Raw genomic sequence first — 23,705 nt, forward strand, 5'->3', positions numbered from 1 at the left:
GGGTGCTAGTGCTGTAGCAAAAAACAGTGGGCAAGTTCGTTTTGCATGCCCCGGGTGAGTGGAGATTACACTTAAGTACCAATGGAATTGTTCTCTAAACTGTATAAACTCCACTCAAAACGAACTAGCCCAATGACTCGACAAAGCCATCGATCAGGTGACACCATTCATTCCTATGTGAAGACTCAGGGCACGATCCTCTGCCCAGGCATTGCTGCCGCATACCAGATCTTACAACGCCTGGATAAGTATTTTAAGTATCAGTTAATCACGTTATAGCAATCTGTCTGTCGCTGACGTGGCACGCAACCATAGGTTGATGCATGCAACGTCTGAGCAGGGGAACGTTGCAGGCTAACTCAGTGCTGCCTCCTCTCATTGAATACCTCAAGTTGAAGGGCGAATTGGGAACTGCAGGCTGCCATTAGCAACTTTTTGTATTTATTTTACTTGGCAAGTCAGTTAAGAACAAATTCTTATTTACAATGATGGCCTACCCCGACCAAACCCTAACGACGCTGGGCCAATTGTGCGCCGCCCTATGGGACTCCCAATCACAGCCAGATGTGATACAGCCTGGAATCGAACTAGAGTCTGTAGTGATGCCTCTAGCACTGAGATGCAGTGCCTTAGACCGCTCCGCCACTCGTGAGCTAAATTATCCTTCTGTGTGCAATTTTCAAATAATCGGTTCAAGGACATACATCTGATGTATTAGAAGCAGTTATTGGTACCATGATGGTCTTCAAAACATTTTTGTTCACTTAAACGAATGGCATTTTTCTATTCACTACACTGCCTGCACTACGGCAGTCGATTTTCTTTATGATAGTTTCCACAAATGACTGACTTCAACAAATAGTAGAAAAATGTGAGGGTGTTAGGGTTGTTGACAGAAAAATAAATAGTTTCCTCAAACATCATATAGGCCTATCACTTAACTACTGAGAGAATTCCTCAAAACATCAATAAACACTGTGGCATATCTTGCCCAAGTATTTTCTAATGGTCTTTATTTTAAATTTGCAAGGTACGAATATACCAAGATTTTACAATGCAGCTCAGACTTTTAGGGAGGGTGTTCATCTGGTGAATTTAAAATGTAACGAAATTGGATCTGTTTGACATCTTCACTCAATAACACCCTTCAACAAGGAAGTGTGCGTATAATGATCTTAACTAAATATAAAAATGATCCCCTCACATGCTCAAGCTAAATTATTTACAGATTTTAAAGAGCTACAATTATTCACAATATATACACACGTTAAGCCTTTTCTAGCTCAGTTGTTTAAGCCTGGTGCTTGTAACACCAGGGTTGTGGTTTGATCACCGGGACTACCTATACGTAAAATGTATGCACGCCTGACTGTCACTTTGGATAAAACTGTCGGCTAAATGGTATTTATTTATCACTGAGGAAACCTTTGCGCCAAAAAACAACAACATTTTGTTAACAGGAACAGCTGAGCTCCAATCACTATTTCTGAGAAATAACTTCTCAAATGAAAATAGGTTAAGTATTTTGGGGTTTGCTGTACACGGCATCAAACCAAATAAATCTGAATCATAAAATAACGGTTTTGAACATTCATGACAGTTGACAAAATGTACAACTTTCCAGAACCATTTCTCAACATTTAAAGTGCTACAAAATGTATATGGAATATGATGAATGTTTCATCAAGCATGTCAATTCTACAATGAACGAGTTGTATAAGCTTCACTAAATTACACTGGTTCTTATTTAAATATTCAAACTGTGGTTTAACCTCTAAACCTCACTCTTTTTCAGGTTTCCAAATCGGCATTCTTTTTAAATAAATGTAGAATTTCTAAACAATAAACGATAACTGGTGAACAGAACCCTCCTTTTGCAAACATACTGTATCATTTTGTGACGCCAAGTGTAAATACCAGGTCAATTCCTCCATTGCATCACTCCCGGAGATCATTTCCTCACACTGTAGAGCAGCAGATAAAAACACAGTGGTGTAGTTATAAGCACTGCTGTGTGGCTACACAAGGAGAGGGCATCATACTTCTGTAGAAATGTCAAGTTAAACCCCATTCAGTCCAAGCCGTAGATACATTTTCACAGGTGCAAATTGCCAAGTCCATGGTGTTTTTCCCACCCTCCTCTCAACCCAACATAGCAACAGACATTGAAATAATGCCCCTTTTCAGCCATCACATTGAGGAGAGAAAACAAAACCTGACACCATTACACCACCACAGCTGAGACATTTGGATTGGTTTGTGCAAGGCACATAAGGGTGCCTGATAGGGACAACCCATTTCTAAGTGTGGGAACAGGTGTAATTGTGGACACTGGTGCTTCCAGTGGGGCCCAAGGGGCAGCTGAGACTTAGCAGTGAGTTCAGAGTTCTGACAAGGGCGAGGGACACTCCACGCTCCTAGCCTCCACAGGTGCTTGGTTCCCACGATGCGAGTAAACGTCTCCCCAGAGCTCATAACTCCACATCGTCTGAGTCCGGTGCAGTACTGGCGTACTGGGCCTCTTCTGGTCTCTCTCCCCATACAAATCTGTAGTTGTTTTCCAACTCCAGATGTCTCTTTTGCTCCTTGTAAACTTCATCTGTTCCCCCTGTCTGAGAGACATCAAAGGAAGATCAAAATAATAGCTCACACATTTACTCATATTACTTAGACTTCTTCAAAATGTTGAACTGCTTAACTCTTTCAATTGCTTATCTTGGTTTTGATAGCACTCTTTGAACCCAATTAAATGGAGAAAATGTCCTTACAGATATCTTTCAACATATTCACTACATGACCACAAGTATGTGGTGTTGTGAACGAATCAGAATTAGTTGGGTAACATAGATAATTAGATGTTTTATTAGTATAATATGCTTATTTGAGGTACTTGTCATTAGAAAGTGTCCATTGGACTCTGGTGTCTTTTCAGTTGCACGTCTACCTTAGCTGTGGCTCAGACACTTGGGGCCCAGAGTGGGGAGAGGTCAGACTTGTCGTCATGGGAATGTGTCTTTACCCATTTCTTAAACCATGTGAAGGGATGGCGTGATTCATGGGGAACCAATGACTTGTCTCCACAATGTCTGTGAGCAAGTCACTCCCTCCTTTTCTTTATTGTGGGGAGGATTATGGCAGTAAATGGACCCTTGTATGTCCTCTCTTAGATCTCGCACTTATCCTGTGATAATATATGGCCTAGAGGCTCACTCCCCAGTGAGCCTGTCCAGGAGTAGGGTCAAGAGGGGGTTTGCTTGAGATGGGAGTATCTAGAGTTGACAATTGATATATGCCATTGGATGAAATAGTTCTGTTCAATACCGTACCAGGGAGGGACGGTTCTAAGGAGACCAGATACTGGGCTATATAATGAATCCTGTTGACATAGCAGTTACTGTCTGCTGTATTTTATTGATATCTGTCATATAAAACTTAACCTTTGTGAACTGTTACTAAGTATCTGTGGTTTGTCAATGTACGTTGAAGGGGGTGTATCGTTGCTATAAAAAGATCCCTGTAGCCATTCTGTAATCACCTTCCTGGTTCATTCGAGAGAATGCATTATTGGGGGTCAAGAACTTTTGCAAAAGTATCTTAAGTATTAAAGATGTAGTTTAACTCGGACGGGTGTGTTTGTAACTCCTCATTTGGGACTGCAGAAATTAGCCACCACAGTGGACCCCTGCTCATCGAAGATCTAATTTCAAAATCATCGGCATTAATATGAAGTTGGTCCCCCCTTTGTTGCTATAACAGCCCCCACTCTTCCGAGAAGGCTTTTCCACTAGATGTTGGAACATTGGTGCGGGGACTTGCTTCCATTCAGCCACAAGAGCATTAGTGAGGTCGGGCACTAATGTTTGGCAATTAGGCCTGGCTCGGAGTTGGGGTTCCAATTCATCCCAAAGGGGTTTGATGGGGTTGAGGTCAGGACTCTATGTAGGCCAGTCAACTTCTTCCACACCGATCTCAACAAACTATTTCTGTATGGACCTCGCTTTGTGCATGGTGGCATTGTCATGCTGAAACAGGAATGGGGCTTCCCCAAACTGTTGCCACAAAGTTGGAAGCACAGAATAGTCTAGAATGTCATTGTATGCTGGAGGGTTAAGATTGCCCTTCACTAGAACGAAGGGTCCTAGCTCAAACCATAAAAAACAGCCCCAGACCATTATTCCTCCTCCACCAAACTTTACAGTTGGCACTATGCATTGGGGCAGGTAGCGTTCTACTGGGATCCACCAAACCCAGATTGGTCTGTTGCACTGCCAGATGGTGAATCGTGTTTCCACTGCTCCAGAGTCCAATGGCGGTGAGCTTCACACCACTCCAGCTGGCACTTGGCATTGCGCATGGTGATCTTATGCTTGTTTGCGGCTGCTCGGCCATGGAAATCCATTTTATGATGCTCCAGACGAACAGTTATTGTGCTGACGTTGCTTCCAGAGTCAGTTTGGAATTCGGTAGTGAGTGTTGCAACCGAGGATGGCAATTTCTACGAGCTACGTGCTTCAGCAGTCCCGTTCTGTGCGCTTGTGTGGCCTACCACTTTGCGGCTGAGCCATTGTTGCTTCACAATAACAGCACATATAGTTGAGCAGGGCAGAAATGTGACGAACAGACTTGTTGGAAAGGTGGCATCCTATGATGGTACCACATTGAAAGTCAGAGCTCTTTAGCAAGGCCATTCTACTGCCAATGTTTGTCTATGCAGATTGCATGGCTGTGTGCTAAATTTTGTACACCTGTCAGCAACGGGTGTAGCTGAACTAGTCGAATCCACTAATTTAAAGGGGTGTTCAAATACTTTTGTATATGTATCAAAAACATTTCTTATAGACTAAAAATAACACAACCCATCTGCAGTTTATTTAAAAGGATTATGATACTTGTCATTGTGATTACCAAGAGGTTGATGAGCAGCTCTCTGAATGACTTAGTATCTTCTTCAGTCAGCCACTGATCCTCAGCTGTCCTTCGTGTTGAAATCTTCACCTCAATTTTACCTAAAAAAAAAATACTATAAAGTTTCAATACTTATAGCTGTTTCACTTACATCAAACAAAGCAAATACATACAAACAGGCAAAAGATAACACATTGCCTAACCTCTCATACACATACAGTATAAATATACAACAAACATGCATTACACATGGGCAGCTTGAAAAGTGCAACTGTGCACAAATATGGTCTTGAATATCAGCCAGAAACCCCACTGGAAAGATTCTATCACAATACCACACACACAATAAGAACAGAAACCCCACTGGAAAGATTCTATCACAATACCACACACACAATAAGAACAGAAACCCCACTGGAAAGATTCTATCACAATACCACACACACAATAAGAACAGAAACCCCACTGGAAAGATTCTATCACAATACCACACACACAATAAGAACAGAAACCCCACTGGAAAGATTCTATCACAATACCACACACAATAAGAACAGAAACCCCACTGGAAAGATTCTATCACAATACCACACACACACAATAAGAACAGAAACCCCACTGGAAAGATTCTATCACAATACCACACACACACAATAAGAACAGAAACCCCACTGGAAAGATTCTATCACAATACCACACACACAATAAGAACAGAAACCCCACTGGAAAGATTCTATCACAATACCACACACACAATAAGAACAGAAACCCCACTGGAAAGATTCTATCACAATACCACACACACACTAAGAACAGAAACCCCACTGGAAAGATTCTATCACAATACCACACACACAATAAGAACAGAAACCCCACTGGAAAGATTCTATCACAATACCACACACACAATAAGAACAGAAACCCCACTGGAAAGATTCTATCACAATACCACACACACAATAAGAACAGAAACCCCACTGGAAAGATTCTATCACAATACCACACACACAATAAGAACAGAAACCCCACTGGAAAGATTCTATCACAATACCACACACACAATAAGAACAGAAACCCCACTGGAAAGATTCTATCACAATACCACACACACAATAAGAACAGAAACCCCACTGGAAAGATTCTATCACAATACCACACACACAATAAGAACAGAAACCCCACTGGAAAGATTCTATCACAATACCACACACACAATAAGAACAGAAACCCCACTGGAAAGATTCTATCACAATACCACACACACAATAAGAACAGAAACCCCACTGGAAAGATTCTATCACAATACCACACACACAATAAGAACAGAAACCCCACTGGAAAGATTCTATCACAATACCACACACACAATAAGAACAGAAACCCCACTGGAAAGATTCTATCACAATACCACACACACAATAAGAACAGAAACCCCACTGGAAAGATTCTATCACAATACCACACACACAATAAGAACAGAAACCCCACTGGAAAGATTCTATCACAATACCACACACACAATAAGAACAGAAACCCCACTGGAAAGATTCTATCACAATACCACACACACAATAAGAACAGAAACCCCACTGGAAAGATTCTATCACAATACCACACACACAATAAGAACAGAAACCCCACTGGAAAGATTCTATCACAATACCACACACACAATAAGAACAGAAACCCCACTGGAAAGATTCTATCACAATACCACACACACAATAAGAACAGAAACCCCACTGGAAAGATTCTATCACAATACCACACACACAATAAGAACAGAAACCCCACTGGAAAGATTCTATCACAATACCACACACACAATAAGAACAGAAACCCCACTGGAAAGATTCTATCACAATACCACACACACAATAAGAACAGAAACCCCACTGGAAAGATTCTATCACAATACCACACACACACAATAAGAACAGAAACCCCACTGGAAAGATTCTATCACAATACCACACACACAATAAGAACAGAAACCCCACTGGAAAGATTCTATCACAATACCACACACACAATAAGAACAGAAACCCCACTGGAAAGATTCTATCACAATACCACACACACAATAAGAACAGAAACCCCACTGGAAAGATTCTATCACAATACCACACACACAATAAGAACAGAAACCCCACTGGAAAGATTCTATCACAATACCACACACACAATAAGAACAGAAACCCCACTGGAAAGATTCTATCACAATACCACACACACAATAAGAACAGAAACCCCACTGGAAAGATTCTATCACAATACCACACACACAATAAGAACAGAAACCCCACTGGAAAGATTCTATCACAATACCACACACACACAATAAGAACAGAAACCCCACTGGAAAGATTCTATCACAATACCACACACACAATAAGAACAGAAACCCCACTGGAAAGATTCTATCACAATACCACACACACAATAAGAACAGAAACTGCACATAGAAAGCACATTAAAAGGCAGATTATGAAAATGGATGAGACAGTGTCACTGTTGCATCTACAGTCGTGGCCAAAAGTTTTGAGAATGACAGAAATATGAATTTCAACAAAGTTTGCTGCTTCAGTGTCTTAGATATTTTTGTCAGATGTTACTATGGAATACTGAAGTATATTTACAAGCATTTCATAAGTGTCAAAGGCTTTTATTGACAATTACATGAAGTTGATGCAAAGAGTCAATATTTGCAGTGTTGACCATTCTTTTTCGAGACCTCTGCAATCCGCCCTGGCATGCTGTCAATTAACTTCTGGGCCACATCCTGACTGATGGCAGCCCATTCTTGCATAATCAATGATTGGAGTTTGTCAGAATTTGTGGGTTTTTGTTTGTCCACCCGCCTCTTGAGGATTGACCACAAGTTCTCAATGGGATTAAGGTCTGGGGAGTTTCCTGGCCATGGACCCAAAATATCGATGTTTTGTTCCCTGAGCCACTTAGTTATCACTTTTGCCTTATGGCAAGGTGCTCCATCATGCTGGAAAAGGCATTGTTCGTCACCAAACTGTTCCTGGATGGTTGGGAGAAGTTGCTCTCGGAGGATGTGTTGGTACCATTCTTTATTCATGGCTGTGTTCTTAGGCAAAATTGTGAGTGAGCCCACTCCCTTGGCTGAGAAGCAACCCCACACATGAATGGTCTCTGGATGCTTTACTGTTGGCATGACACCGGACTGATGGTAGCGCTCACCTTGTCTTCTCCGGACAAGCTTTTTTCCGGATTCCCCAAACAATCGGAAAGGGGATTCATCAGAGAAAATGACTTTACCCCAGTCCTCAGCAGTCCAATCCCTATACCTTTTGCAGAATATCAGTCTGTCCCTGATGTTTTTCCTGGAGAGAAGTGGCTTCTTTGCTGCCCTTCTTGACACCAGGCCATCCTCCAAAAGTCTTCACCTCACTGTGTGTGCAGATGCACTCACACCTGCCTGCTGCCATTCCTGAGCATGCTCTGTACTGGTGGGTGCCCCGATCCCGCAGCTGAATCAACTTTAGGAGACGGTCCTGGCGCTTGCTGGACTTTCTTGGGCGCCCTGAAGCCTTCTTCACAACAATTGAACCGCTCTCCTTGAAGTTCTTGATGATCCAATAAATGGTTGATTTAGGTGCAATCTTACTGGCAGCAATATCCTTGCCTGTGAAGCCCTTTTCGTGCAAAGCAATGATGACGGCACGTGTTTCCTTGCAGGTAACAATGGTTGACAGAGGAAGAACAATGATTCCAAGCACCACCCTCCCTTTGAAGCTTCCAGTCTGTTATTCGTACTCAATCAGCATGACAGAGTGCTCTCCAGCCTTGTCTTCTTCAACACTCACACCTGTGTTAACGAGAGAATCACTGACGTGATGTCAGCTGGTCCTTTTGTGGCAGGGCTGAAATGCAGTGGAAATGTTTTTTGGGGGATTCAGTTCATTTGCATGGCAAAGAGGGACAATGCAATTAATCTGATCACTTGTCATAACATTCTAGAGTATATGCAAATTGCCATCATACAAACTGAGGCAGCAGACTTTGTGAAAATTAATATGTGTGTCATTCTCAAAACTTTTGGCCATGACTGTACACCACTTTTACATAAATCTTTCATGCTGTGAGGCCTAATCCTATTGTGAAATGTAATTATCGCAACCACACCCAGAAGCTTCCTCAGATAACATGTTCACACAGTATCTTTGCAACACCCCAATAGTGATCTGTGGAAAGGAATTTTAAAAGTGAATTTCAATAGATAAGAGATGATCATGTGATGCGTAGCTCTGTTTTGCCATTCTATTTTTGGAACCCGACCAAAATTAGATGAGAGGAGATTTGCATGATCATACGCTAAAGAAAGCAGGCGGAAAAGAGAGCGATAGGCCATGTGTTTTTTGGGCACTCCCCTTCCTACCTTCGGCCTTCAGTCCCGCCTTCTCTAGCTGTTCTTTAACCTTATCCTTAATATGCTGCCACTGGAGGTCACCTTCGCCCATCTCTTGAACTTCGACCTCCCCATCGGGGTTTGCCGCTCGTCTTATACTTAGTAACTCTGATTTTAACATGGTCGTCAGTCGCTTGGTTTGGGGTGACGAGACAAGAGGAACAAACAGAGGTCACCTCCCAACAAGTATATGTAGGGCAGCAGGATGTAGGAGGGATCTCTTATAGAAGTGTCTTACTGACTTGTAATTGAAAAGGGCTTTTTTCTACAATGTCATAACTTAAAATGTACAGTGCCAGTCAAAAGTTTGGACACACCTACTCATTCAAGGGTTTTTCCTTTATGTTTAACTATTTTCTACATTGTAGAATAATAGTGAAGACATCAAAACTATGAAATAACACATATGGAATCATATAGTAACCAAAAAAAGTGTTAAACAAATCAAAATATATTTGAAATTCTTCAAAGTAGCCACACTTTGCCTTGACAGCTTTGCACACTCTTCACATTCTCTCAACCAGCTTCTTGAGGTAGTCACCCGGAGTCCATTTCAATTAACAGGTGTGTCTAATTTGTGGAATTTCATTCGTTCTAAATGCGTTTGAGACAATCAGTTGTGTTGTGACAAGGTAGGGTGGTATACAGATGATAGCCCTATTTGATAAAATACAAAGTCCATATTATGGAAAGAACAGCTCAAATAAGCAAAGTCCATTACTTTAAGACATGAAGGTCAGTCAATCTGGAACATTTCAAGAACTTTTAAAGTTTCTTCAAGTGCAGTCGCAAAAAACATCAAGAGCTATGATGAAACTGGCTCTCATGAGGACCGCCACAGGAAAGGAAGACCCAGAGTTACCTCTGCTGCAGAGGATAAGTTCATTAGAGTTACCAGCCTCAGAAATTGCAGCCCAAATAAATGCTCAACAGAGTTCAAGTAACAGACATAGGAAACTGTGTGAATAAGGCCATCATGGTCAAATTGCTGCAAAGAAACCACTATTAATGGAAACCAATAAGAAGAAACTTGCCTGGGACAAGAAACACGAGCAATGGACATTAGACCGGTGGAAATCTGTCCTTTGGTCTGATGAGTCCAAATTTTAGATTTTTTGTTCCAACTGCAGTGTCTTTGTAAGACGCAGAGTAGGTTAACATATGATTTCCGCATGTGTAGTTCCCACCATGAAGCATGGAGGTGTGATGGTGTTTTGCTGGTGACACCGTCTGTGATTTATTTAGAATTCAAGGCAAACTTAACCACCATTGCTACCACAGCATTCTGCAGCGATACGCCATCCAATCTGGTTTGCACTTAGTGGGACAATCATTTGTTTTTCAACAGGACAATGACCCAACACAGCAAAGCTGTCATCAAGGTAAAGGGTGGCGACCTTTGAAGAATCTAAAATAAATGTAGATTTGTTTAACACTTTTTTTTGTTACTACATGATTCCATATGTGTTGTTTCATAGTTTTGATGTCTTCACTATAATTCTACAATGTAGAAAATAATAAAAATAAAGAAAAACCCTTGAATGAGTAGGTGTGTTCAAATTTTGGACTAGTACTGTATGCCAGCAGTGACAGTGGCAAATAAAATCTAACTACATGAATCCAGCATATTGAAGCTATTCTATAATGCCTTTTCTCTTCATATAGGACTGTCAGTATGCTGATATAGCCTACAGCGGTTTTAATCTCCCTTGAGCATTGAACCTCAAATCTCCAAAGGTACTGAATATGGGATGGAACAAGAAATTAATATACACAGAATGTAGATGTTTGAACTATGAACACATAGACCCAGGCCCAGTGAGTGGAGCCTTTGGCAGAGAGCCCAGTTACCTGGCTGTTGGGGAGCCAGGCTGGGGCTGCCCCTGGCTGGGTCGTTGGCCTTCTGGCCTCCCTCTGTCAGGTGCTCTGCCTCTGTGTCCCCGGCCTCTTTGTCCTCTAAGCGGTCCAGCAGCTTGTCCAGAGTTGTCTCAAGAGTCTGGGTGGCCTGAGTGCGGTCAAACTCCCCCTTCAGACCCTCTGTGTCCAGCTCCCGCTGAGCCTAGAACATAGAGAGAAGCCCATCAAGTCAAAGGAAGACAGCACCACTGAGCCTGTCAAGTAAATATGACTGAAATAATGTAAATATTAAAGATGTCCCCTAGTCATTTTTGAACTTTTCCTCCTGAAAAGTGATATCCCAAGAAAAAATACAGTAAAGTACACACTAAAGAGTAAAAAAATATGGGCATTCAAGGAGCTGGTTTGACAGGAAGTCGTGATGTCAACCGGCCTCCCCCTTGCTTGAGGAGCAATGGAGAACAAAAGAGGAAAGGCCTACCTATTGAGCTGTGCCTTTAGTTAAGGAAATCAGGTGTTAAATGAGGTGAAAAGGAGACAAAATAATACTGTTCATTTAGATGTCCATCTATCTCACATGTTTGGCCCATAATGTGACTCAGCACTCTCAATAACTTTAAACAAATCCTTCCAGACAATATCTGTTCTACTACATAGAACCATTTACAGCCTGTACACTTATCTGGCATTTCTAGCGTCTGTCCGCACCTCGTCTATGATGTTGTCAAACTCCTTTTGCATTTCCTCTTTCATCTCCTCGATGTTGGCAGAGGGCACCGAGAGGCCAGCTATCTCTTCAAACTCCTGCAGCAGGAGACGCTCTTCTTCATCCTCATCCTCGGCTCCACGTCTCTCCTTTTCCTTCCTCAGTGCCTCTCTTTCGGCTTCATTTTGTGCTTTCTGAAAGGGAAGTCAAATAACCATATTGAAATTTAAATACACAAAAATGGCACTGCATTATGAATCCACGGCTATGGGAAAAAGGTAAGTGTTCCATAGCCTGGCCTAAAGGCGGCACTAACCTTTCTGTTGCTCCCTTTTAGATGCTGCACAAATTTCATCAGGTCTGCAGGGTCTGTGATGATCTTGAAGTTGAATTTTTCATCTCCAAAAGCTGCGAGGAATCAAAAACACCTGATAGATATTAACCAAAAGGATGACACTTGAAAGCATCAGATGTGATATTGTAGTGAGTAGTGTTTTCAAATGCCAATATAATACATTACCATCCTCTGTGACCTCATTATCTGTGAGCTGATTATCAAAGGCATCCTCTCCAGCCTGTCAAAACAGAAAGCTGTTGGCGCCATTCTGTCGAAGACTAAAGTTGAAAGATATTATGATCACTGACTGTGTGTACCTGATGCTCTGAAGTGGTGTCAGTTTCTGTGGTACCCCCTGGATTTGTCACTCCCTCCCAGAAATCAGAATCCTCTGGCTGTTCAGAGGTGACACCTGCATCTGGTCCAACAGAAATGAATAGAGAGGACTGATTATTTCGTAATATGATGCTTTCATTGTAAAACCCTGCAGGCAAGCTGTGGTGTCTACTAGCAGACCATCACACACCAGAAAAATTAAGTACTTTGATGAAACAAATGGGCATTGAACCTTCTGTGTCTGACCCCCCCCCCCCAGTTCCTCAACCATCCAAGACCCCTCACAGAGTAACCCCCCCCCCCCCCCCAAGAAAAAAAAGGGGTAAAAAAAACTGGTACACTTTCCTATTTATGCTATTTTATTCCTCCGCCAGTTTTGATCCTTTAAATTGGACAGACAGACCAGTTCCCTAACACCTCCCGCTGCCACCTGCCTCCATTTTTGGGGGTAATGCTGTAATCAATTGGTTGCACTCATGGATTGAGCAGACCTTCCCATACAATTCTGATACCTCCATGAAAGACATAACTCTACCATTCCTACTTACAATATAATTTAAGAACAAAATACCCTTTTCAAACATTTTTTCCATAAATACTGGTATTTTAATCAACCAGCACATTTGAGTTCAGCTAAAATATTTGTTCTCTCTTTTCAGCGGGATGAATTTGAAATTGTAGCCAGCTCTGCAATGCTTGTTTGAAAGAGATACTTTGAAAAATTAATAATTTTCAATTAATTGAAAATGAGACATGGCAATCTGCACAAAGGCAAAAAGGCCATTTTAAAAACAATGGATGAGCTTTTCTTAGTAATCTACTTGAGAACCATTTATGGTTCAAGTAAAAGTTTTGAATAAGTGAAGCTTTTAGAGAGAGGTTTAGTGCTTTTAAATGTAAGAATCTCAACCCGCCCAATTCATATTCATTATATAGATAGGCACGCTTTATTTTGTCTGGTTTAGTGTCCCAGATAAAGCGAAATATTTTTTGCTCATATGATTTGAAAAATGAATCATCAGGAGCAGGCAGAGCGATAAGTGAGTAAACTGAGATATGACTAAGGAGTTAATAAGGGCAATTTCTCCATAAATAGACAGGTATTTACCTCTCCATGGTTGCAGAATCTTGTCTATTTTTACAAGTTTTCTATTGAAATTCATTGTGGAGAGCTTATTTATATCTTTTGTGATAGGAATACCAAGTATGTCTACTTCACCGTCAGCCCCCTTTATAGGTAAACTGCAGGGTAATGTAAAATATGTATTTTTTAAAGATCCAATACGTAATATTGTACACTTATCATAATTAGGTTTTAGACCAGAGAGTCCAGAAAAATTATCTAGATCTTCAAATGAGACATTGCAGGGATCTAGCTTGCAGAATTAATATAAATCTTGAGTCATTGGCATACAGTTGAAGTCGGAAGTCTATATACACCTTAGCCAAATACATTTAAACTCAGTTATTCACAATTCCTGACATTTAATCCTAGTAAAATTTCACATTTTAAGAATGTGAAATGTCAGAATAATAGTAGAGAGAATGATTTATTTCAGCTTTTATTTCTTTCATCACATTCCCAGTTGGTCAGAAGTTTACATACACTCAATTAGTATTTGGTAGCATTGCCTTCAAATTGCTTAACTTGGGTCAAACATGTCAAGTAGCCTTCCACAAGCTTCCCACAATAAATTGGGTGAATTTTGGCCCATTCCTCCTGACAGAGCTGGTGTAACTGAGTCAGGATTGTAGGCCTCCTTGCTCGCACACGCTTTTTCAGTTCTGCTCACAAATATTCTAATCGGATTGAGGTCAGGGCTTTGTGATGGCCACTCCAATACCTTGACTTTGTTGTCCTTAAGCCATTTTGCCACAACTTTGGAAGTATGCTTGGGGTCATTGTCCATTTGCGACAAAGCTTTAACTTCCTGACTGATGTCTTCAGATGTTGCGTCAATATATCCACATCATTTTTCTTTGCTGTTGTTCTGGGATTGATTTGCACTTTTCGCACCAAAGTACGTTCATCTCTAGGAGACAGAACACATCTCCTTCCTGAGCCGGTATGATGGTTGTGTGGTCCCATGGTGTTTATACTTGCGTACTATTGTTTGTACAGATGAACGTGGTACCTTCAGGCGTTGGAAATTCCTCCCAAGGATGAACCAGACTTGTGGTGGTCTACAATTTCTTGGCTGATTTCTTTTGATTTTCCCATGACGTCAAGCAACGAGGCACTGAGTTTGAAGGTAGGTCTTGTAATACATCCACAGGTACACCTCCAATTGACACAAATGGTGTCAATTAGCCTATCAGAAGCTTCTAAAGCCATGACATCATTTTCTGGAATTTTCCAAGCTGTTTAACTTCTCTAGGGTAGGGGGCAGTATTTTGACGTCCGGATGAAAGGCGTGCCCGTAGTAAACTGCCTGCTACTCAGGCTCAGAAGGTAGGATATGCATTTATTAGTAGATTTGGATAGAAAACACTCTGAAGTTTCTAAAACTGTTTGAATGATGTCTGTGAGTATAACAGAACTCATATGGCAGGCAAAAACCTGAGAAAAATCCAACCAGGAAGTGTGGAAATCTGAGGTTTGTAGATTTTCAAGTGATTGCCTATACAGTATACAGTGACTTAGGGTTCATTTTGCACTTCCTAAGGCTTCCACTAGATGTCAACAGTCTTTAGAACCTTGTTTCATGCTTCTACTGTTACTGGGGAGAGAATAAGAGCTGACTCAACAAGTGGACTGCCTGAGGCCAATGATTTGTTTACTGCGCAGTCACACAGGCGCACAGCTCCTTTTTTTTCCTCTGTAATGAATACGCTATTGTCCAGTTGGAATATTATCAAATATTTCTGATAAAAAGACCCTAAGGATTGATTGTAAACATCGTTTGACATGTTTCTACGAATGGTAATGGAACTTTTTGACTTTTCGTCTCGGGTTTTGCGCTCGCGCATTTTGCCTCTGGAATAGTGATCTGAACGCGCGAACAAAACAGAGGCATTTGGACATAAATATGGAGTTTATCGAACAAAGCGAACATTTCTTGTGGGAGTCCTGGGAGTGCATTCCGACGAAGATCAGCAAAGGTAAGTGAAGATTTATAATACTATTTCTGAGTTTTGTTGACTCCAGAACTTGGCGGGTAACTGTATAGCTTGCTTTGATGGCTGAGCTCTGTACTCAGAATATTGAGCAATGTGGTTTCGCCGTAAAGCTATTTTGAAATCTGACACAGTGGTTGCATTAAGGAGAAGTGTATCTATAATTCTTTCAATAACTGTTGTAAATTTTATCAACATTTATGATGAGTATTTTTGTAAATTGATGTGCTCATTCACCGTGAGTTTTGGAGGCAAAACATTCTCTGAACATCACGCGCCAATGTAAAATGGGGTTTTTGGATATAAATATGAACTTTATCGAACAAAACATGCATGTATTGTGTAACATTGAGTCCTGGGAGTGTCATCTGATGAAGATCGTCAAAGGTTAGTGATTAATTTTAGCTGTATTTCGTGATGCCTCTCTTTGCTTGGAAAATGGCTGTGTGGTTTTTCTTGTCTCAGCACTGTCCTTACATAATCTAATGTTATGCTTCCCCGTAAAGCCTTTTTGAAATCGGACAATGTGGTTGGATTAACGAGAAGTGTATCTTTAAAATGGGATATAATATACTGCTCAAAAAATAAAGGGAACACTTAAATAACACATCCTAGATCTGAATGAAAGAAATAATCTTATTAAATACTTTTTTCTTTACAAGTTGAATGTGCTGACAACAAAATCACAAAAATAATCAATGGAAATCCAATTTATCAACCCATGGAGGTCTGGATTTGGAGTCACACTCAAAATTAAAGTGGAAAACCACACTACAGGCTGATCCAACTTTGATGTAATGTCCTTAAAACAAGTCAAAATTAGGCTCAGTAGTGTGTGTGGCCTCCACGTGCCTGTATGACCTCCCTACAATGCCTGGGCATGCTCCTGATGAGGTGGCGGATGGTCTCCTGAGGGATCTCCTCCCAGACCTGGACTAAAGCATTCCCCAACTCCTGGACAGTCTGTGGTGCAACATGGCGTTGGTGGATGGAGTGAGACATGATGTCCCAGATGTGCTCAATTGGATTCAGGTCTGGGGAACGGGCGGGCCAGTCCATAGCATCAATGCCTTCCTCTTGCAGGAACTGCTGACACACTCCAGCCACATGAGGACTAGCATTGTTTGCATTAGGAGGAACCCAGGGCCAACCGCACCAGCATATGGTCTCACAAGGGGTCTGAGGATCTCATCTCGGTAGCGCCTCCATGCTCTGGACACTACGCTGACAGACACAGCAAACCTTCTTGCCACAGCTCGCATTGATGTGCCATCCTGGATGAGCTGCACTACCTGAGCCACTTGTGTGGGTTGTAGACTCCGTCTCATGCTACCACTAGAGTGAAAGTACCGCCAGCATTCAAAAGTGACCAAAACATCAGCCAGGAAGCATAGGAACTGAGAAGTGGTCTGTGGTCCCCACCTGCAGAACCACTCCTTTATTGGGGGTGTCTTGCTAATTGCCTATAATTTCCACCTGTTGTCTATTCCATTTGCACAACAGCATGTGAAATTTATTGTCAATCAGTGTTGCTTCCTAAGTGGACAGTTTGATTTCACAGAAGTGTGATTGACTTGGAGTTACATTGTGTTGTTTAAGTGTTCCCTTTATTTTTTTGAGCAGTGTAGTTGTATGTTTGAGAAATTTGAATGATGAGATTTTTGTTGTTTTTAATTTGCCGCCCTGCTATTTCACTGGCTGTTGAATAGTGTCCCACATACCCCAGAGAGGTTAAAGGCACAGTCAACTTAGTGCATGTAAACTTCTGACCCATTGGAATTATGAGTGAAATAATCTGTCTGTAAACAATTGTTCTAATGACTCCAACCTAAGTGTATGTAAACTTCCGACTTCAACTGTACATGGACACCTTTGTTTTTAAGCCTTGGATTTCTAAATCCTCTAATGTTGTTATTGGATCTGATTTTAATAGCTAGATTTTGATGGCCATAACGAATAGATATGGTGACAGCGGACACCCTTGTTAAACTCCTCTTGGCAATTCAAAACTCTGAGAAGTAGTATTGACTATTATACACCTGGGGTTGATATAAATTACTTGTAACCATTTTATAAGAGAATCAGCGAAATTGGAAAACATCCAGGCATTTATAAATAAAATCCAGTCTTACTTTATCAAATGCCTTTTCTAAATCTGCTTTAAATACCAGTTCTGGCTTCTTAGATGTTTCATGATGTTCTAGTATTTCTATTAGTTGTTGTATATTATCTCCAATGTATCGTCCATGTAAAAAACCTGTCTGATCAGGGTGAACAATACCTGGAAAAACCCTTTGAATTTTGAGTGCAATGCATTTCGCTAGTATTTTGCATTGACATTGAAGTATAAGGGGCCTCCAGTTTTTCAGATAGACTAGATCTTTATATTTCCCATCTGGATCTTGTTTTAATAATAGTGAAATCAGACCTTCCTGCAGAGTACCTGACAGACTACCATTTCTATAGGAGTAGTTAAAACAATCTAACAATGGAGCTTTTAGTATTTCAAAAAAGGCTTGATATACCTCTACCAGTATGCCATCAAGCTCTGGGGTTTTTTCCAGACTGAAAGGATTTAATAGCCTCAAAAGGTTATTCCTCTAAATTTGCTTTGGCACAGATCTTTCTGTACATTTGTTAAATGTTACATTTTTTGTATTATTTGGAAAGAATTCCTTACCGTAATCTTCATTCAGTGGGAGAGGATGAGGCCGAAAAGAGAACATTTGCTTAAAATATATAGCTTCCTCTTTTAACAGTCGGTGTTCCAATTCATCCCAAAGGTGTTCGATGGGGCTTTGTGCAGGCCACTCAAGTTCTTCCACACCGATCCCGACAAACCATTTCTGTATGGACCTCGCTTGGTGCACGGGGGCATTATCATGCTGAAACAGGAATGGGGCTTCCCCAAACGGTTACCACAAAGTTGGAAGCACAGAATCATCTAGAGAATGTCATTGTATGCTGGAGGGTTAAGATTTCCCTTCACTGGAACTAAGGGGCCTTGCCCAAACCATAAAAAACAGCCCCAGACCATTATTCCTTCTCCACCAATCTTTACAGTTGGCACTATGCATTGGGGCAGGTAGTGTTCTCCTGGCATCCGCCAAATCCAGATTTGTCCGTCGGACTGCCAGATGGTGAAACACAATTCATCACTCCAGAGAACGCATTTCCACTGCTCCAGAGTTCAATGGCGGCGAGCTTCACAACAAACAGTTCTTGTGCTGACGTTGCTTCCAGAGGCAGTTTGGAACTCGGTAGTGAGTGTGGCAACCCGAGGACAGATGATTTTTATTCGCTACGCGCTTCAGCGGTCCCGTTCTGTGAGCTTGTGTGGCCTAGCACTTCATGGCCGAGCCATGGTTGCTCCTAGACGTTTCCACTTCACAATAACAGCACAGAGCTGACCAGGGCAGCTCTAGCAGGGCAGAAATTTCACAAACTGACTTTTTGGAAAGGTGGCATCCTATGACGGTGTCACATTGAAAGTTTCTGACTGGATATGATGGACATTGAATGGCTGTGTGCTCGATTTTAGACACCTGTCAGGAACAGGTGTGGCTGAAATAGCGGAATCCACTAATTTGAAGGTGTCCCCACATACTTTTGTTTATACAGTGTAAATTCTCCTGAGCCCCCCCCCCCCCCCCAAGTTGCGGCATCTGGGTGTCCACTACAGAGGACATTTCTTGATGAGAACTGATGTCCACTAGAAAGGACAAAAATTAATTGCTGGGCCTCTGGAGGTTATCAATTTATAGACCATGGACATCCTACTAAATCATCAAATTGCATAGAACATCACAACGTGAGTCTCAGGGGAGGGAGTTACTTAAGCTGAAGGAGTCAAGTCAACAGGCTCATGATGTTCTTTCCCTCATCATGTCATCAACCTGAACAAGGTACATGCTGTGTTCCAAAACCAACAAGCAGCCCGTACCCACAAGCAGCCCGCACCCGCCAAGCAGCCCGTACCCACAAGCAGCCCGCACCCGCCAAGCAGCCCGTACCAGCCAAGCAGCCCGCACCTGCCAAGCAGCCCGTACCAGCCAAGCAGCCCGCACCAACCAAGCAGCCCGTACCCACAAGCAGCCCGTACCACAAGCAGCCCGTTCCCCACAAGCAGCCCGTTCCCATACAAGCAGCCCGTACCCGCCAAGCACTCACTCCAACTCTACAGTACAATGGGTGAAAAATAAAACAAACTGAAACAGCTTGAGATTTTTCTGTAAAAATACATTCTATTGGCTCATGCAACATGCTCATTTCATATTTGCCAGCAAGTATACATAAAAAACTATTGCTTTAGTCCTATGTATGAGAAGAGTACACTACAGTAGCACAACAAGGTATGTCAAAATGCTATGCAGGGGAGAGAGGAGGGAGGCTGCATGCAACAGACAAACATTTTACCTTGGCTGTTTCATTGTTCCAGTCAAACTCTGAATCATAGTAACCCAGGAAGAAAACATCCCCTTTGACATCTGTGTCTGTGTAGAGATAAAAACAGACTCGATCATTAGAGGCATGACCGAAAACTAGATAGATAAAGTAGCGTCAGGTAGGTGACACCATGTGATGCAGCAGCACTTGACAGACAGGTCAACACCAGAGGAGTAAGTAACGAAAGTAAAAAGGTGAAAGTGTAAACAGTGAGTACAAACAAGAAGGATCCAGCTGTTGCTACTTGTTGTGTTAACTTTTTTCTTGGCCTAAGTAGTTGTTGAAATGTAAGTCTTACCCTCAAGATGGTACTGTCTAATGTGTTGTCCATAGCAGAACTCATATGTCCACCAGTCTTTCGTCTGCAGTCATAAAGAATGACAACGTTTTAGTTCATATTACATTTCATATCCATGTTGAGTGGCCTTCCAATGCTATATGAAATAGAATATGAGGCCTATAGACTGCCTTATATGGAGAAGTTGCATTCTGTTCCCTTCCTCATACAATCACATGATCATCAACCAGACATCTAATTCTAATATGCATATAGAGTCTGTCCAACTCAAGCTCTGGTAGATTACAAGTCCAACCTTCAGATTGACCTCTTCATCAATATACAGTAAAGTGAGGTAGTTTATTGTAGAGACACGACTGTGACAATTTGGTTAGGGAATGCAAACTGACCAATCAGATAAGCATGATTGAGATTTAACTATCAATACAAGTTGCACAACTCATTGCAAAAGCATCCGCCTGGGCCAACATATGCCCTTTCATTTCCTTTAAAGCATCACTTTAATACTTAAACTGTCTGCAATAGTTCTGGTGTAGAGAGGCCTGAAAACAGTTTAGGATGTTGATGCAATATGAAGCACTGCCGTCTCTACGCAGTGATGTTGTGTTCCTCCACTTAGTCTGTGGTTTGTGTCTGACCTTCACTAGGCAAGGGGCAGTGTGCATGGGCTTGAGTAAGTCTGGGATGCTTGGTCCGGTGTAGCCTTTGGGAGTCAGGCTCAGAGGCTAGGTCCTGGTGAAACCTCACTGCCTGGGCTGGAAGGCGGCATTCATACATCTGCTTGTATTTGCTGGACACAAGCATGATTTCATCTGTCTTGGCCTGCAGTGTGGGAAACATGACAATGTTAGATAAAACAGACTGTATTACATCAGTTACTCTTGTATTCTCCTGTAACATTACTTGGCAAATAGCAAGCTAGTTAGCTAATGTTAGCTAACTAGCTAAGCAAGAAGCCTATCTGACAGCTGTCAACTTGAAACTGCGTTTTCTTCTAAACGATAGGGCCAGTTAGTTACAGGTTAGCGGGTAGCTCAACAAGCTGTATAGGGTAGAGCACTGCACAGGCATGAATTGTAAGCCTGAGTTCTACCCATGCCAGTGATGTTTAGGCCCTACCCAGGTCCAATTGTTTCCGCCAAATTTAAAGCCGGCCCGAAATCAGAAATAACTTCCTCCATTAGTAAATCCATTAGCTGCTCCTCTTGGTCTGTCACTAGCTCCCTGCGCGCAGCTAGCTCTGCAGGCGCTCTGCTCTTGGCAGCTCTGAATCTGTGAGTAACCATAGCAACATCTCTGCTTGGGCTGCTCTGCTTGGACTGCTCTGCTTGGACTGCTCTGCTCAATGAGAGAGCAGTTAGCTATTAGCTACTTTGTCACTCTAAACTCCGACAAAACTCAAGGAACATAATTTTCTGTGAAATAATCTCTTCCGTTTAATATTTGACTCGGTTGAAGCACTTCTGACACCATGTTATGATCTTAGTTAGATATGACTGTACTGCGCAACAGAGCACAAGCAAATGGCTCAGATTCAAAATGTTAGTGATACATTTTGTGATACCCGAGCCTTGCTCGTACCCTACTTCAGGGTTCATACACATTGACAGATTAAATTTCATGACTTTTCACCAAATTTCCATAACCAACAATTGGCGGCGTCTATGTACGTTTACAAAAGTAAGCGAAATGTGGTATCGATACTGCGAGGCTGCTCTCTGACCCCATGTACCATCCCCTGTCATTGAGCAAGGCACTTAACTCCCCCAAAGCAGAAAACCTGTTAGACAACTGTATAAAACATGTGGTTTTATACAGTCTTGAGAGCTACTGGGTGTGCAGACTTCTGATAAAGCCCTGCTCAAAGACATCCGAGTCAGTTTATCAAGGTCCGGTTAAGCAGCTCATTTCTAAAATGTGGTTTGTTAGGACAGGGACAGGTTGACCACCCTTGATGTAAAACATTGCAACCAAATACATTTTATGCCTTTTTGAAATAATTCGCTCATTCAATATATTAAAGATCAAATGGCTATGGTAGGCTACAAATATTTTTATTCAGCTGAAGCAAGCCCACAAATATTCTTCAGTCATATTTTTCTTAGCGACCTTACTTTGTAACTCAATAGATGCTTGTCAGCCTGCAATCTCCCACTTGTCTCACTCACATGCAAGTGGTACAGCAGCATTTGGGCTCCCGAGTGGCACAGCGGCCTAAGCCACTGCATCTCAGGGCTAGAGGCGCCACTACAGACCCTGGTTCAATTCCAGGCTGTATCACAACCAGCTGTGATTGGGAGTCCCATAGAGCGGCGCACAATTGGCCCAGCGTCGTCCAGGTTAGGGTTTGGCCGGGGTAGGCCGTCATTGTAAATAAGAATTTGTTCTTAACTGACTTGCCTAGTTAAATAGAAAGTATGTGGCAGGATCTACAGACAATCACGAATTACAAAGGGAAAACCAGCCACGTCGCGGACAATGACGTCTCGCTCCAGGACAAGCTAAACACCTTATTCGCCCACTTTGAGGATAACACCGAGCCATCGACGCGGCCCGCTCCCAAGGACTGTGGGCTCTTGTTCTCCGTGGCTGACGTGAGTAAGACATTTAAGTGTGTTATCCATCGCAAGGATTCCGGCCCGGACGACATCCCTAGCCGCATCCTCAGAACATGCGCAAACCAGCTGGCTGGAGTGTTTGACATATTCAATCTCTCCCTATCCCAGTCTGCTGTCCCCACTTGCTTCAAGATCTCCACCATTGTTCCTGTACCCAAGAAAGCAAAAGTAACTGAACTCTGTGCTAGCGAAACAGGACTGTTTCACTAGCACAGGCTGGAATATGTTCCAGGCCTAATCCAATGGCATTGAGGAGTTTACCACACCAGTCACCGCCTTCATTAATAACTGCATCAAGGACATCGTCCCTACAATGACCGTATGTACATATCCTGACCAGAAGCCATGGATTACAGGCAACATCCGCATCAAGATAAAGGCTAGAGCTGCCACTTTCAAGGAGCAGGACACTAACCCGGACACTTAGAACAAATCCCGCTACGCTCACCGGATGTGGCAGGGCTTGCAAACTGTCACAGATTACAAAGCCAAACTCAGACGTGAGCCTACCAGACGAGCTAAATGCCTTCTATGCTCGCTTCGAAGGCAAGCAACACTGAACCATGTGTGAGATCACCAGCTATTCCGGATGACTGTGTGATCACACTCTCCGGAGCTGATGTAAGACCTTTAAAAAGGTTAACATT

General features: G+C 42.2%; 1 pseudogene; it reads right to left on the bottom strand.

Moving 5' to 3' along the window:
• Positions 1-996: 996 nt before the first annotated feature.
• Positions 997-23,166, bottom strand: LOC115207208 (protein OS-9-like; annotated as a pseudogene).
• Between the last annotated feature and the right edge of the window lie 539 nt (positions 23,167-23,705).

The sequence above is a fragment of the Salmo trutta genome, chromosome 14, assembly GCF_901001165.1.
Source record: "Salmo trutta chromosome 14, fSalTru1.1, whole genome shotgun sequence".
NCBI lineage: Eukaryota > Metazoa > Chordata > Actinopteri > Salmoniformes > Salmonidae > Salmo > Salmo trutta.